Below are 13,249 nucleotides of genomic sequence, written 5' to 3' on the forward strand. Positions count from 1 at the left end.
TTTAACCTCTCCCACCCCCTCCCTCCTTCCCTCGCCTCCTCCCCCCAAGCCCTCTCCCTCTCACAGATCTCCCGATGTCCCTGCTCTCAAATGTTGTGTTTGTGGTCACCCTTCTCTCCCCATCTTGTCTACCGCTCCCCCTAATTATATACTTTGTGTGTCTGTTTGATTTTTTGTGTGATAAATGTTAGCTCTTTCACGAGCCTCGATCCTATATACAAAAAAAAGAAGAAAAAAAAAAAGGAAATATAATAACCTCATGTGGAACGTTTTAGGGTCGCGTCGGGTGTCGTAAGGTAGGTGGGAGTTTTCAGAAATTCCTCAATGTAATTTTGATTTTGAAATGCGATCGACACGGACCTTCCTCCCGAATCCGGAAGTGAACAGATGATGAAGGCTTGCTGGTTTGGTTTGATATTATCTCAATACAATCGTGATTCAACATGATATTTTGATGTTTTTGTTTTTGTTTTTTTTTGTATACAAGACGAGGCTCGTGAAAGAGCTAACATTAATCACACAGAAAGACAAACCGACACATAAAACACAAAAAATAAGGGGAGCGGCAGGCAATATGGGGAGAGAGGGGGAAGGACACAAACACAACATTTGAGAGCAGGGACATCGAGGGAAATGTGGGAGGGAGAGGGCTTGTGGGGAGGTGGGAGAGGTATAAAACATATGGACACTGCAAGGACTTCCAGGAAGGAAGTTGGAATTTCAAAAAAGTGTATCTGGGGTGAATTAGTGGGGGTAGAAAAGATCAACGTTTTGGATGGGGGAAGATAAGAGATGGTGGTGAGCAGCTGTTTTAAAGACCTGGAGGGAGGAGTGGGATTGAAGAGAGTGAGGGAGTTTGTTCCAGGGGCGGGACAAAAGGGGAATGAAAGAGTGAAGGTGAGCAGAGCCTAGATTTTGGCAGTTTAACCATAGGAGGGTTTAGTTGCTGGCAAATCTTGTGCGACCTGTTTTGAATATTTGGGGGACAGAGCACAGAGAGAGCTGGGGGAGCAAGGCTGGAGAGGAGTCGGTAGAAGACAGAAAGACCACCAACCTGCCTGCGGTGAGTGAGTGAAAGGCCTTCATCGCGGGAGATTCCAATGATTCTGAAAGCTTTGGTTTCAACAGCGTGAAGCCGAGCTAGGTGTGAGTCAGGACCACTGGCCCAGAGGGGGGAACAGTATTCCATTGAGCTGCGGATGAAAGCCTTGTATGTGGTGAGGAGCTCAGGTGTGCCAAGGAAGGACTTTGCACGACGGAGGATGCCCAGTCGGCGACTGGCTTTGGCGGCCAGCTTTGAAATGTGGTTTTCCCAGGAAAGATCATGGCAGATAGTAAGACCCAAAAACTTGAGCGACAGAACTTCTTGGAGAGGATTGTTGAGAAAGTAGATGGGAGGGTTTTCAGGTCGGTCTTTTCGGAGAGACATAGTGAGAGTGTGAGATTTGTCAGGATTGAAAGACATGTTCCACTTGTTTGACCAGTCTGTGTTTTTGTTCAGGTCTGCAGAGAGTGAGGAGGCTGCAGGCTGCCGATCTGAGGGATGAGGAATGGAGCGGCAGAGAGTGGAGTCATCATCAAAAGATAGAGAGGATTTTCCAGAGTCGGAGAGATCATTCATGAAGACCAGAAATAGCACAGGGCCCAGAACACTGCCTTGGGGAACTCCAGCCAGAACAGCTAAGGGGAGATGAGAGAAATCCATTCAGGGCCACACATTGACTACGACCAGAGAGGAAGTCCTCAAGCCATGCGTGGAGATTTCCATGGATACCATAGGAGGAGAGTTTGGTGAGCAGAGCTGGGTGCGAGACCATACCAAAGGCACTTGATATGTCAAGGGAGACAGCTCTGATTTCCTGTTTGGAATTGAGGACCTCCATCCACTGTTGAGACAGCAGAAGCAACATGTCCAGAGTGGAGTGACCTGGTCTGAATCCAAATTGATGATCAGAGATCAAGCCATTGGAGAAGAGGAAGGATTTGATATTCAAAGCAATGATGGATTCCATGACTTTGCTGATAATTGGGAGCAGGCTGATTGGTCTGTAGTTGCAAGGATCTGTTTTTGCACCTTTTTTGTGTAAAGCGGTAATGTTTGCTGATTTTCAAGATGCTGGCAGATGACCTTGAGCAAAAGAGAGGGTGAAAAGAACAGAGAGAGGGTGAGATGGAGCGGCAGAGCAGGATTTTAGGACACGTGGGCCGATGCCGTCTGGTCCAGTTGCAGAATCAGAGTCGAGGTTTGACAAAAAGTTTTCCACCTTGTCAGGAGAGAAGGACACAGAGTAGCGGAGCAGTTGGGTTCGACTCGGTAAGGTGGGAACAGAGAGAGATGGGTTTGGGACACAAGATTTTGAGGCAAACACAGAGTTGAGGCATTCGGCTTTGCCATGTGCGGTGTCAACTGTGTAGCCATTTGAGGTAAGGGAGGGGATGGAGGGGGAACAAACACTAGAAACGGATTTGACCAGACGCCACCAGGATTTGGAGGAAGGAGACAGGTTTGAGAGTGCAATCTTGAGTGTGGAGAGATAGTGCTTCCTGGCACTCCTGAGGGTAGAAAGCCTCATAGAATGTTATGTTAAAATACATATTAGAATGTAAAAATGTTAATATACCATGGTATTTATTTGGGATTGGAATGATGAATGATGCTGTTTGGAATGAAAATATAGGGATATTGAGTTTTAAGCTGAATGAGGAAATGATGACAGGGCTTCCATCCGTGACATTCGTGGATTCCCCATTTGCAGTTTCGCCATTTGCAGTATAATTTCCACGTTGAATCACCATCTCTCAGCAAAAGAGGCGGTTTGTGATTAAATTTGTCACGGATGTGGGGCAAGGCTATTGTATCTCTCCCACGCCGTCTGCAATTGTCATGGGATGCCTAGATTGGTCAACAGACCAATTAATCTTACCAACAGTTGATGTCACGTGACGATCTTCAAGCTTCTTCTTCACTACAACATCTGCCGTGAACAAGGGTGAGAACCTCGTGAGTGATCTAAAACTGAAAAGGGAATGAAAAGAGGAAGAGGAAGCAGTGGCTGAAAATAACTCGCCCTGGAGAGAAAAAAAGGCGGGAACGAAGACAAGGCACGCTCCTCGGTTTTTCGATGAGCAACTCAGCCTGCAAGGGTTCGTGAAGGAGTTGAGTGAAACCCCTGAAGGATGGGTGTGGAGCATGGAAGGGATGGGTGTGGAGCTGTTATGGATGAGAGCCTTTTGGAATTGCTCTGGTCCATTGTTTCATGATGCTTGAGGGTACATCCCAAGAGAGAGAAGGGTGGTGCGGTGCCATCCTTGGGGCCTGCGGCTGGAACGAGGCCTGAATTCCCCTCCTTCCTCTTTTTCTTTTATTATTTTTCTTAATACCCTGACAAATATTCTTTTTGCTTTTTCTTCTTCCCCCTTGGGATTAGATAGGAATATCTGGTGGGGCATTTAATTGTCTTGTCCGCATTGTTGTGGCACCTGTCTGTCTTTATTTAATTACTGATTATTTTCTGTTTCTCTGTTGCATGGTTGTATACCTTGTGTTTATGTTTATCATGAGTAAAGGATATTCTTTCATTCCACAGTTTTGAATTTGCATTGCATTACTGGATTGGCATACATTTGCACAGTGTGTGTCGGTGAGTGTGGGTGTAAAGTCGCGTCAGCATTCGTATGATAACTCCACTAGGTCACATCTGGCTGCTTAAATGGCACGACCAGCACACATGCAATTGACTGGGGATGGAGTGAATGATTTTGTACAAGAGCGGCTGAGCACTTTGGACAATATCGTCAAGGAGGAGATTGCTCGGGTCCAACAGAGTCTGGGCGATGAGGTGATTTGGTCCCTCAAATATCCACAGGATGAGACTAAGGTGACCAAGGGAAATCTCACTACCAACCACAATTGGGCACCGGAGCATCCGAAATTGGATACCCAGCTGGGAGGGGGGGGGGGGTGGGGGGAGGGGGTGTTTTGGCCTCAAGCTGGGTTCGGATATGGAGGAGTCGGGAAATAGAGCCTCAGAAAAAGCGATCCCCATAGTGAATTTGGAACAGCTGCAGGGAGCGGCAGAAAAACCCGAAGAAGGGGTTGTCACCTGCAGCTGCAGTTGGGCACGCGAGGCCAAATTTATTTTAAATTAAATTTAAACTCGAATTTAAATGGGAAATTGATTTGGAGCAGCCGTGTCAGAAGTTGGTCCCGGGGCTGCAGAATTCGGACCGAGGGAGGTCAAGGCCGGCGTCGTGGAAAATTTGCCCCTTTCAAAATTGGTTTATGCCAGGCAGCTGGGGGGTTGCGCTGGGGAGCTTTGGACGTGGGGTCCGACCATCGGTGTTGTGGTACAACTTGGGCCCCATGAGGGGTCTGGTGGAGTGTGGTGTCCCTTGTCCATCGGGGCGCCGCCCGAGCGAGTGTCTTGGGCCGGCAGTGTCGCCATACCCTGGAGGGCGTTGAGACCCCTGCGGGGTCCGAGGCATTAACTCATGGATGCCTAGCATGGTGTATCATAAGGACGACAAAGGGGGGGGGGGGGTGTTGCAGGTCGTGCTTTGGTGGTGTTGAGGAATTTAGACCTGAAGTAATTGACGAATCAAGAATTCAATGTCCAAACCTTTTGTCAGAAGAAGGATTGACAAAATTTTAATTCCCGAGAAGGATTTCACTTTGTTTACAAGAAGATACACAGTAGGAAACAATAAACCCTTTCCAAACGAAGAAGAACACACTGCAAATCAAGAAGAGCACACTGCAAATCAAGAAGAGCACACTGCAAATCAAGAAGAGCACACTTCAATATACACAACAAATTCTAAGTCAAAGTCCTAAGTAAAAATCCTACTCTGCAGTCCATAACATCCCTTTTTATACTTGTGAAGAAGAGAGAAATGAGGGTAGGGGCTGAGGGAGACAGGGAGGAGCTAAATGGGATTGGTTGCATGAAGAAAAAAAGGAGAGGAGAGCAGTAGGATTGGTTTGAGCCAAATATGGGTGGGAGGGATAGAGCAGTGGGGATTGGTTGAATGAAATATGGGTGGGAGGGATAGAGCAGTGGGGAAAAGCAATATGATAAGTCAAGTGAAATGCTGGGTTGGGCAGACTTCCCGCTGAGTGGGGAGAGATTAGGTCTGCATATTAAAATATCCTTGATGAGGAACATCTGTTCTTCCTTTGTTCGCACCAGACTCTGCGGAGCCAGAACTCCCCCAATTATGCTTGGAGACTTCAAGGACATATGAAGGTCATTCACTGACTATCTCAATGTAAAGCATTTCAAACCTTGTAAGAAATAAGTGGATATATCTTTTACTCAAACAAAAATCCAAATAGAAATTTAGAAACACCTGAATGAGCTTTGCAAGCACACATCCGTAATTCATTCATCTTTAACATTATGGTTTCACAGGATTTGAGCGTAACTATCCTGATAATTCAGTAGATGTCCATAATTTTAATTATTGCCTCAAAATGCCGGAGATATAATAACTCCCCTACTGAAGCAAACTTGTATGCAACTGCATCAATTACAGGTATTTATTTCCGAATTGTTGCCGAGTCTTGTTTTTTGAAAAACAAGACTGCATTGACAATTCCATTCGCAATTTTAAGATTAAAAAAAACAGTCATAAGATCAACTTGTATGCGAAGCAGGTGGTTAGAAAGAAAGGTACATGTGGATCCCATCCCCCACAGGTCACGTAAGCAAAATCATTCATATGGATGGGAGGGAACACATTCTTTCACCTTAATTGTAAGCAAACATAAAAAATGCAGAGCATTGTGAAGATGGAGATTAGTTTTTATCAAACACAATGCAAGTTGTAAATGTTAATCCACTCCTCTTATGAATCCATCATCGTGGCGCCTTTATCTTGAAAATTATATATTTTTAATTTAATATCTTTCTCCAACCTATTTATTGAACTCAGTACAAAAACATTTTATACCTATATTTGAGTGTATTTTAAAAACATAACGCAACAAGATTTCCTGAATTTATTACTCGACACTGTACAGGATAAATTTATCATTGGGAATACATAATCCAATACTATATTCCAAAGCACCATATATCTAACTATATCACCCTTAGTCATAAAGAAATAATTACAGTACTGTAGCGGTTACCGCTGGATGCACACAATCGCCTTGCACCGGCCAGAACACGGCCAGACGCGCCTCTCCCGGGCATGCCCGGACTCACTGTTCCCGGGCACGCCCGAACCTCCCGGGCACGCCCGGTCTCGTCTTTCCCGGGCATGCCCGCTCTCGCCTTTCCAGGGCTCGCCCAGAGCGCCCGGGCATGCCCGCTATCGCCTTTTCAGGGCTCGCCCAGAGCGTCCGGGCATGCCCGCTATCGCCTTTCCAGGGCTCGCCCAGAGCGTCCGGGCATGCCCGCTATCGCCTTTCCAGGGCTCGCCCAGAGCGCCCGGGCACGCCCAGCCTGGACTTGCCAGGCCGCAGCCAAACACGCCCGGGCAGGTCCAGACTCGCCTTTCCAAGGCTCGCCCTTGACACCCGGGCATGCCCGGTATAGCTTTTGCCGGGCAAACTTCCCGACATAAATGTGTATATATATTGCTGCCCGATAAACGGGCTTGTCAGAATACCTGAGCTGTTTTGTTTCAATAAAGCAACTCGGACGAATTCCGTCTTTGGTCGCGTCAATTCTTTCGACTCGCGTTGGAGCGCAGTTCCTTCATTGGTGACCTACCGACATGGATACGGCAGTGACGCTTAAACTGCCTACCTTCTGGGAGGCTCACGCGGCTGTTTGGTTCGCTCAGGTGGACTCTCAGTTCGCCCTGCGAGGCATCATTGCGGACGACACCCGCTTCCACCATGTTGTGGCGGCGCTCGGTTCCGCCACCGCGGCCCGCGCCTTGAGCCTCCTCGAGCACCCGCCGGCTGCTGACAAATACGACGCGCTGAAGACACTCCTCCTCGACGCTTTCGCCCTCTCACCGGCAGCACGCGCACGACGCCTGCTCGCTCTGCCCGAGCTCGGCGACACGCGCCCGTCAGAGCGCATGGACTATATGCTCTCGTTGCTCGGTGAGCACTCTCCGGATTTTCTGTTCCGCGAGCTGTTCCTTCGCCAGCTGCCTCACCCGGTACGCCTCGCCCTGGCTGGCACGTTGATCACGGATTCCCGCGCCCTCGCCAGGGAAGCCGATAAGATCTCCTCGGCGGGCCAGCACATCGGCGCGGTTACCTGGAGCCCGCCGCCGTCCGAGGCGACGCCCAGGACGCCCGAGCGCCCTGCGCGGTTGGAGGCCGAACTGCCGGTGCAACTGGCGGCTGCCACGCCGCACCGCCCGCTTCCGACACGACGGCCGGGGCCTCCACCTGACCGGGCGTGGTGTTATTACCATGCCAGGTTCGGACACAAGGCTAGTACGTGCCGGCCCCTGTGCACTTTCGGCAGGTCGGGAAACGGCCGGGCCGGCGTTCATTCCCAGCCATGAGCGCCGGCCACTCAGGCAACTTGCTGTTTATTCGGGACAAAGCGTCTGTGCGGCGTTTCCTGTGTGACACCGGCGCCCAACTGAGCGTCATGCCCGCCTCCGAGCAGGACAGGCGGGACGCCGTTTGCGGCCCCTCTTTGGTCGCTGCTAATGGCTCGGCCATACACACTTTCGGCCCACGCGTCGTCACCCTCTGCTTCGGCAGCCAGCGTTTTCAATGGACTTTTGTGACCGCCTGCATCCCCATGGCTTTGCTGGGCGCCGACTTCCTCTGCGCGCACGGGCTGCTGGTCGACGTCAAACATCGTCGCCTTGTCAACGCCGAGACCTTCAGCTCCCTGGCGTGCACGATGAGCAGCTCCGTGCCGACCGAACTGGCGTGCGCCCTCCCGGCAGCGAACGAGTTCGCTCGCCTGCTCGCGGAATTCCCGGCCCTCACGCGGCCGACGTTTTCGGCCGTCGCGGTGCGGCACGGGATCGAGCACCACATACCCACTACGGGCCCGCCGGTCTACGCCAGGGCCCGCCGCCTCGACCCGGCCAAGCTCGCCGTGGCGAAGGCCGAGTTCGACGCGTTGGAGCACCTCGGCATCGTGCGGCGCTCCGACAGCGCGTGGGCCTCGCTACTGCACATCGTGCCAAAGCCGGGGGGTGGATGGCGCCCGTGTGGCGACTACCGCCGTCTCAACGACGCTACCACCCCCGACAGGTACCCGATCCCGCATATTCAGGACTTTTCCGCCCGTTTGGCGGGACGGGTCATCTTTTCGAAAATTGACCTGATACGGGGCTACCACCAGGTACCTGTCCAGGCGGCCGACGTCCCGAAGACGGCCGTCATCACGCCGATCGGCCTGTTCGAATTTTTGCGGATGCCGTTTAGCCTCAAGAACGCGGCCCAGGCGTTCCAGCGCTTGATGGACGGCGTGCTGCGCAACCTGCCGTTTCTTTTTGTCTATCTGGACGATATCCTTGTCGCCAGCACGTCCCGCGCCGAGCACCTCCTCCACCTCCGAACACTGTTCGGTCGCCTCAGCGAGCACGGCTTAATTGTCAACCCGGTCAAATGCCACTTCGGCGCGACGACCGTTGACTTTTTGGGCCACCGCATCACCAAGACCGGGGCCGTGCCGCTGCCGACCAAGGTCGAGGCCATCACCACGTTCCCGCGTCCCGTTCCATCAAGGCCCTCCAAGAGTTCCTCGGCATGGTGAATTTTTATCACCGATTCGTGCCCCGCACTGCTCAGCTCATGCGGCCCCTTTACGAGGCCCTCCGGAGCAAGCCGGCCAAGCATGACATTGTTTGGTCCATGGCCATGGACACGGCCTTCACCAGCGCCAAACGGGCCCTCGCCGACGCAACGCTGCTGGCTCACCCGGTGCTCAACGCGCCCATCGCCCTCACTATGGACGCCTCCAACTACGCGGTGGGCGCCGTCCATGAGCAATGGGTGGACGGGGTTTGGCAACCACTCGCTTTTTTCAGCCGGCAACTCCGGCTGAACGAGTTAAACTACAGCATGGTCGACCGCGAGCTGCTCGGGCTATTCCTGGCCGTTCGCCATTTCCGACACCTCCTGGAGGGCCGCCCGTTCACAGCTTTCGTCGACCACAAGCCGTTGGTCTACGCAATGGCTAAGGTCATGGAGCCGTGGTCGGCCCGCCAGCAGCGCCACCTCTCCGCCGTGTCGGAGTTCACCACGGACATCCGGCACGTCGCCGGCAAAGACAACGCCATGGCCGACTGTCTTTCTCGGGCCAGCGCGAACGCGGTCCACCTCGGCGTAGACTTCGCGCTCATGGCGGCCTACCAGACCACCGACGCCTCGGTGCAGGCATTCCGTGCGGCGGACACGGGCCTCTGCCTGGCCGACATTCCCTTCGCGGGCACCGTCCTGCTCTGCGACGTCTCCCAGGGCCAGCCTCGCCCCATCGTGCCCATTTCCTGGCAGCGCCGCATCTTCGCCTCCATCCACGGCCTTTCTCACCCGGGCCGGAAAGCTTCTCAGAAGCTGGTGTCGGCGAGTTTCGTCTGGCACGGCCTTTGACGAAACATCCGCGACTGGGCCAACGCCTGCACGGCCTGCCAGCGGAACAAGGTCCACCGCCACACCCAGGCCCTGCTGGCACCTTTCGCCGTGCCTGAACGGCGTTTCGACCACGTCCATGTGGACCTAGTGGGTCCCCTGCCCACCTCGCGGGGGTTCACCCACCTGCTCACCATGATGGACAGGACCACCAGGTGGCCGGAGGCTGTGCCCCTCGCCTCCACCACCACCACCGCCGACGTGGCGCAGGCGTTCATCGCCACCTGGGTCGCGCGCTTCGGTGCACCAGCAGACATCTCGTCCGACCATGGCCCACAGTTCACGTCTGAGCTTTGGGGCGCGGTCGCCCGTTCGTTGGGGGTCACGCTGCACCGCACCACGGCCTACCACCCCCAAGCCAACGGGTTGTGCGAGCGGTTTCACCGCTCCATGAAGGCCGCACTCATGGCCGGCCTACAGGACGACGGTTGGGCCGACCGGCTGCCGTGGGTCCTTTTGGGCCTTCGCACGGCCCCCAAGGAAGACCTCCAGGCGTCCGCCGCCGAGCTCGTCTACGGCCAGCCGCTCCGCGGCCCGGGCGAATTCGTGCCCGACGCTACCAGTCCCTGGTCCGCCGCTCGCCAGCGCTCGGACCTCCAGGAGGCCGCCCGACGATTTGCCCCCATGCCGACGTCCTGCCACGGTGGCCCCCAGTCCTACGTCCCCCCGGCGCTTCGCACAGCGGAGTACGTCTTTGTGCGTCATGACGCGCACCGGGGGCCACTCCGGCCACCGTACGACGGGCCCTTCCGGGTCCTGCGACGGGGCGACAAGTCTTTCATCGTCGACTTCGGCGGCCGGCCGGACCGGATTTCTGTGGACCGCCTCAAACCGGCGCACATGGACGTCGACCGACCACCACGGTTGGCCCTTCCTCCGTGGCGAGGCCGCCCCCCGTCCACAGTTCCCCCCGCTCGACCACCCACCACCACGTCGGACCCCTCCCCACGACCCTCCAGGGGTCGCTTCGGCTGGGTCATCCGGACCCCCCTTAAATTGACCCTGCCGGTGCAGGTCGATTCTGGAGGGGCGTGTGTAGCGGTTACCGCTGGATGCACACAATCGCCTTGCACCGGCCAGAAGACGGCCAGACGCGCCTCTCCTGGGCATGCCCGGACTCACTGTTCCCGGGCACGCCCGAACCTCCCGGGCACGCCCGGTCTCGTCTTTCCCGGGCATGCCCGCTCTCGCCTTTCCAGGGCTCGCCCAGAGCGTCCGGGCATGCCCGCTATCGCCTTTTCAGGGCTCGCCAAGAGCGTCCGGGCATGCCCGCTATCGCCTTTCCAGGGCTCGCCCAGAGCGTCCGGGCATGCCCGCTATCGCCTTTCCAGGGCTCGCCCAGAGCGCCCGGGCACGCCCAGCCTGGACTTGCCAGGCCGCAGCCAAACACGCCCGGGCAGGTCCAGACTCGCCTTTCCAAGGCTCGCCCTTGACACCCGGGCATGCCCGGTATAGCTTTTGCCGGGCAAACTTCCCGACATAAATGTGTATATATTGTTGCGGATCGCGGATTTGATGTTATTTACCGAGCGGTGGTATTGCCGCGACCTAACAATTCCCCCGATTCTTCCCCCAACTCACCCGATTCCACCCGACGTTGACCAAATCGCGCTATGCTAAATCAATGAAGGAAAGGACACAACGGCTGGGATAAATGAAACGACACAAGGGGGTACAGTTCTCAAGACCTCCGGAGGAGGATATAATTGGTGGTGCAGAAAAGGGGTAGATTTCAAGGTAAGAGGTAAAGCACAGAAAAGATGGGCACTTAGTTACAGTCTTATCTTATCCCCGACAGACCACAGACAAACGGAACAAGACTGACTTACACAGGGATTGATGGCAAGGAAGGACAGGCAGTCGATAGCACAAGGTGCACCTTGGCTCAGGGGCAGAATCAAACACGGTCCGGTCCAGAGATGCGGGGAGGTATTGCAGCGCTCGGAGGTGGCGTCTTCTCTCTCCAAGCTGAGGGCGCATCTGACGTCACCTCCCTCTTCCTGCGCATGCTCAGCGGGGAGTGACACGCCCTCGGCTCATTGGCTCCGCCCCAGATGGAATCGGTCCGCCGCTTCTATTGGGTGCGGGGGGTTACCGGGCTCCGCCCTTGACGAGGAGCTGACAGCGAGCCCCTACGTGGTAACCCCGTCGGAGCACATGTTCGATGGCGGCTAACCAAGCCGGAGTGAGGACGCGCACTCCCCGCGCCGCCGCCGTTGTTGTTGTTGTTGTTGATGCTGAACCGTGAGGAAGAGCTGCGGGGAGGTATTGGGAGGTCCTAAACTTCCTAATGGTGCCATACAATCACATTCTGGTGCAACGAAGAGTCAGAATTAATGGAAACGAGTCCTTAACTGACATAGACTAAGAATAACTAGCAAGATGTCCTATAGTTGTCTACGTGAGATGCGGTGGACCTGGATGCGACATTTAATGGGGGAAATAGGGGAAGGTCGGGTCTACAGAGTGTTGTTTACAGAAAATGGGACTAGGGAATGGGGGATTGGGGATAGTTGGGAAGTATTGGGGAAATAGGGGAATATTTACAAGCGGATATGGATGGAGGCCAATCTCATATCCGCAACATTGCACCCTTCTCTACCTCGGGGCGTCCCGACCCGATAAATTTTTACTTACTTTAGTGTGGCACTCAGATGTAGTTCCCTCTACTATTATTTCAACCCTGAGTGCGACAGTTTTACAGATGTTCACAAATGAGTAAATATGTCCCCCTGCGACGTTGCACCCTTCTCCTCACAGAAACACACCCACAGGATAACCGAATCGCGGAAAGAATCCTCAAACTTAACATACAGCCAGTAGGGAGCATTATTTACACAAGACTGATATTTACACTACGATCCAGGACCTGTTCTTTGAGGAACACATGCAGATGTTATGCATAGAGAGAGAGCACGCATGCCAGCATCGATACACCAACCCACGAGTGCCCTGTGGCCCTACGGCCTTTAATAATGTGCAGAGCACCCCATCCAAGCACCAAAAGCACCACCCCTACACACAGTCAGCACCATCCGGTGCACCAATAAAGTGTTCATAAAAATGCACAATCAAGTGTCCATGGTCACCGGTGGTGTCGCAGCCGGCCGATGTTCTGCCGCTGGTCTTGCCTTGGAGCCCACTTGGCCTTCTGGCTTCTTTAGAAATAAAGAAAGGCGCCAACCGCGTCCATTTCTAAATTGTGGCCATCAGGGGGGCCAACTATAAGTGGTTCACCTGTATGGCATAGGTGCCACGTTGACCCAGAGGTCCATCCACGGGTGGTGCTTGACCGCCAAAGAACTGCGGTCCATGGTGGGCGGCCACAAAAATTGCGGTCCATATGGTGTATCGATCCAGGCAGCAAGCAGCGAAAGTACAGGCCCACAACGGCGGAGCCAGCACCTCTCTCTCCTCTCTCTCTGCCCCAAAGCCAGATCCTCGGAGGTGGGAGACAAAATAAAGCAAGTGAGTAAGGTGGTAAGGGCGCAAAAGTGCACGCAATACAAGGTAATGCACACTGGGGGCACATGGGAACCAGGTGAGACAGGTACGTTCCTAACGTACACCCCCCCCCCCCCCCCCCCACCAGGTAACCTACATTGCCCCTCCCTTACCCCTTACTGTATCCACAAAACACAACACTACCCATAAACATCTACTTTACACATCAAACAAACGTCCCTA

General features: G+C 54.1%; 1 long non-coding RNA gene across 1 annotated transcript in view; it reads left to right on the forward strand.

The window, feature by feature from the left end:
- The window catches only part of LOC144892321 (uncharacterized), a 340,168-nt gene that overhangs the window by 42,391 nt on the left and 284,528 nt on the right, over window positions 1-13,249 (forward strand). The window lies entirely within an intron of this gene.

Source organism: Myxine glutinosa, chromosome 5 (genome assembly GCF_964187855.1).
Source record: "Myxine glutinosa chromosome 5, kmMyxGlut1.1, whole genome shotgun sequence".
NCBI lineage: Eukaryota > Metazoa > Chordata > Myxini > Myxiniformes > Myxinidae > Myxine > Myxine glutinosa.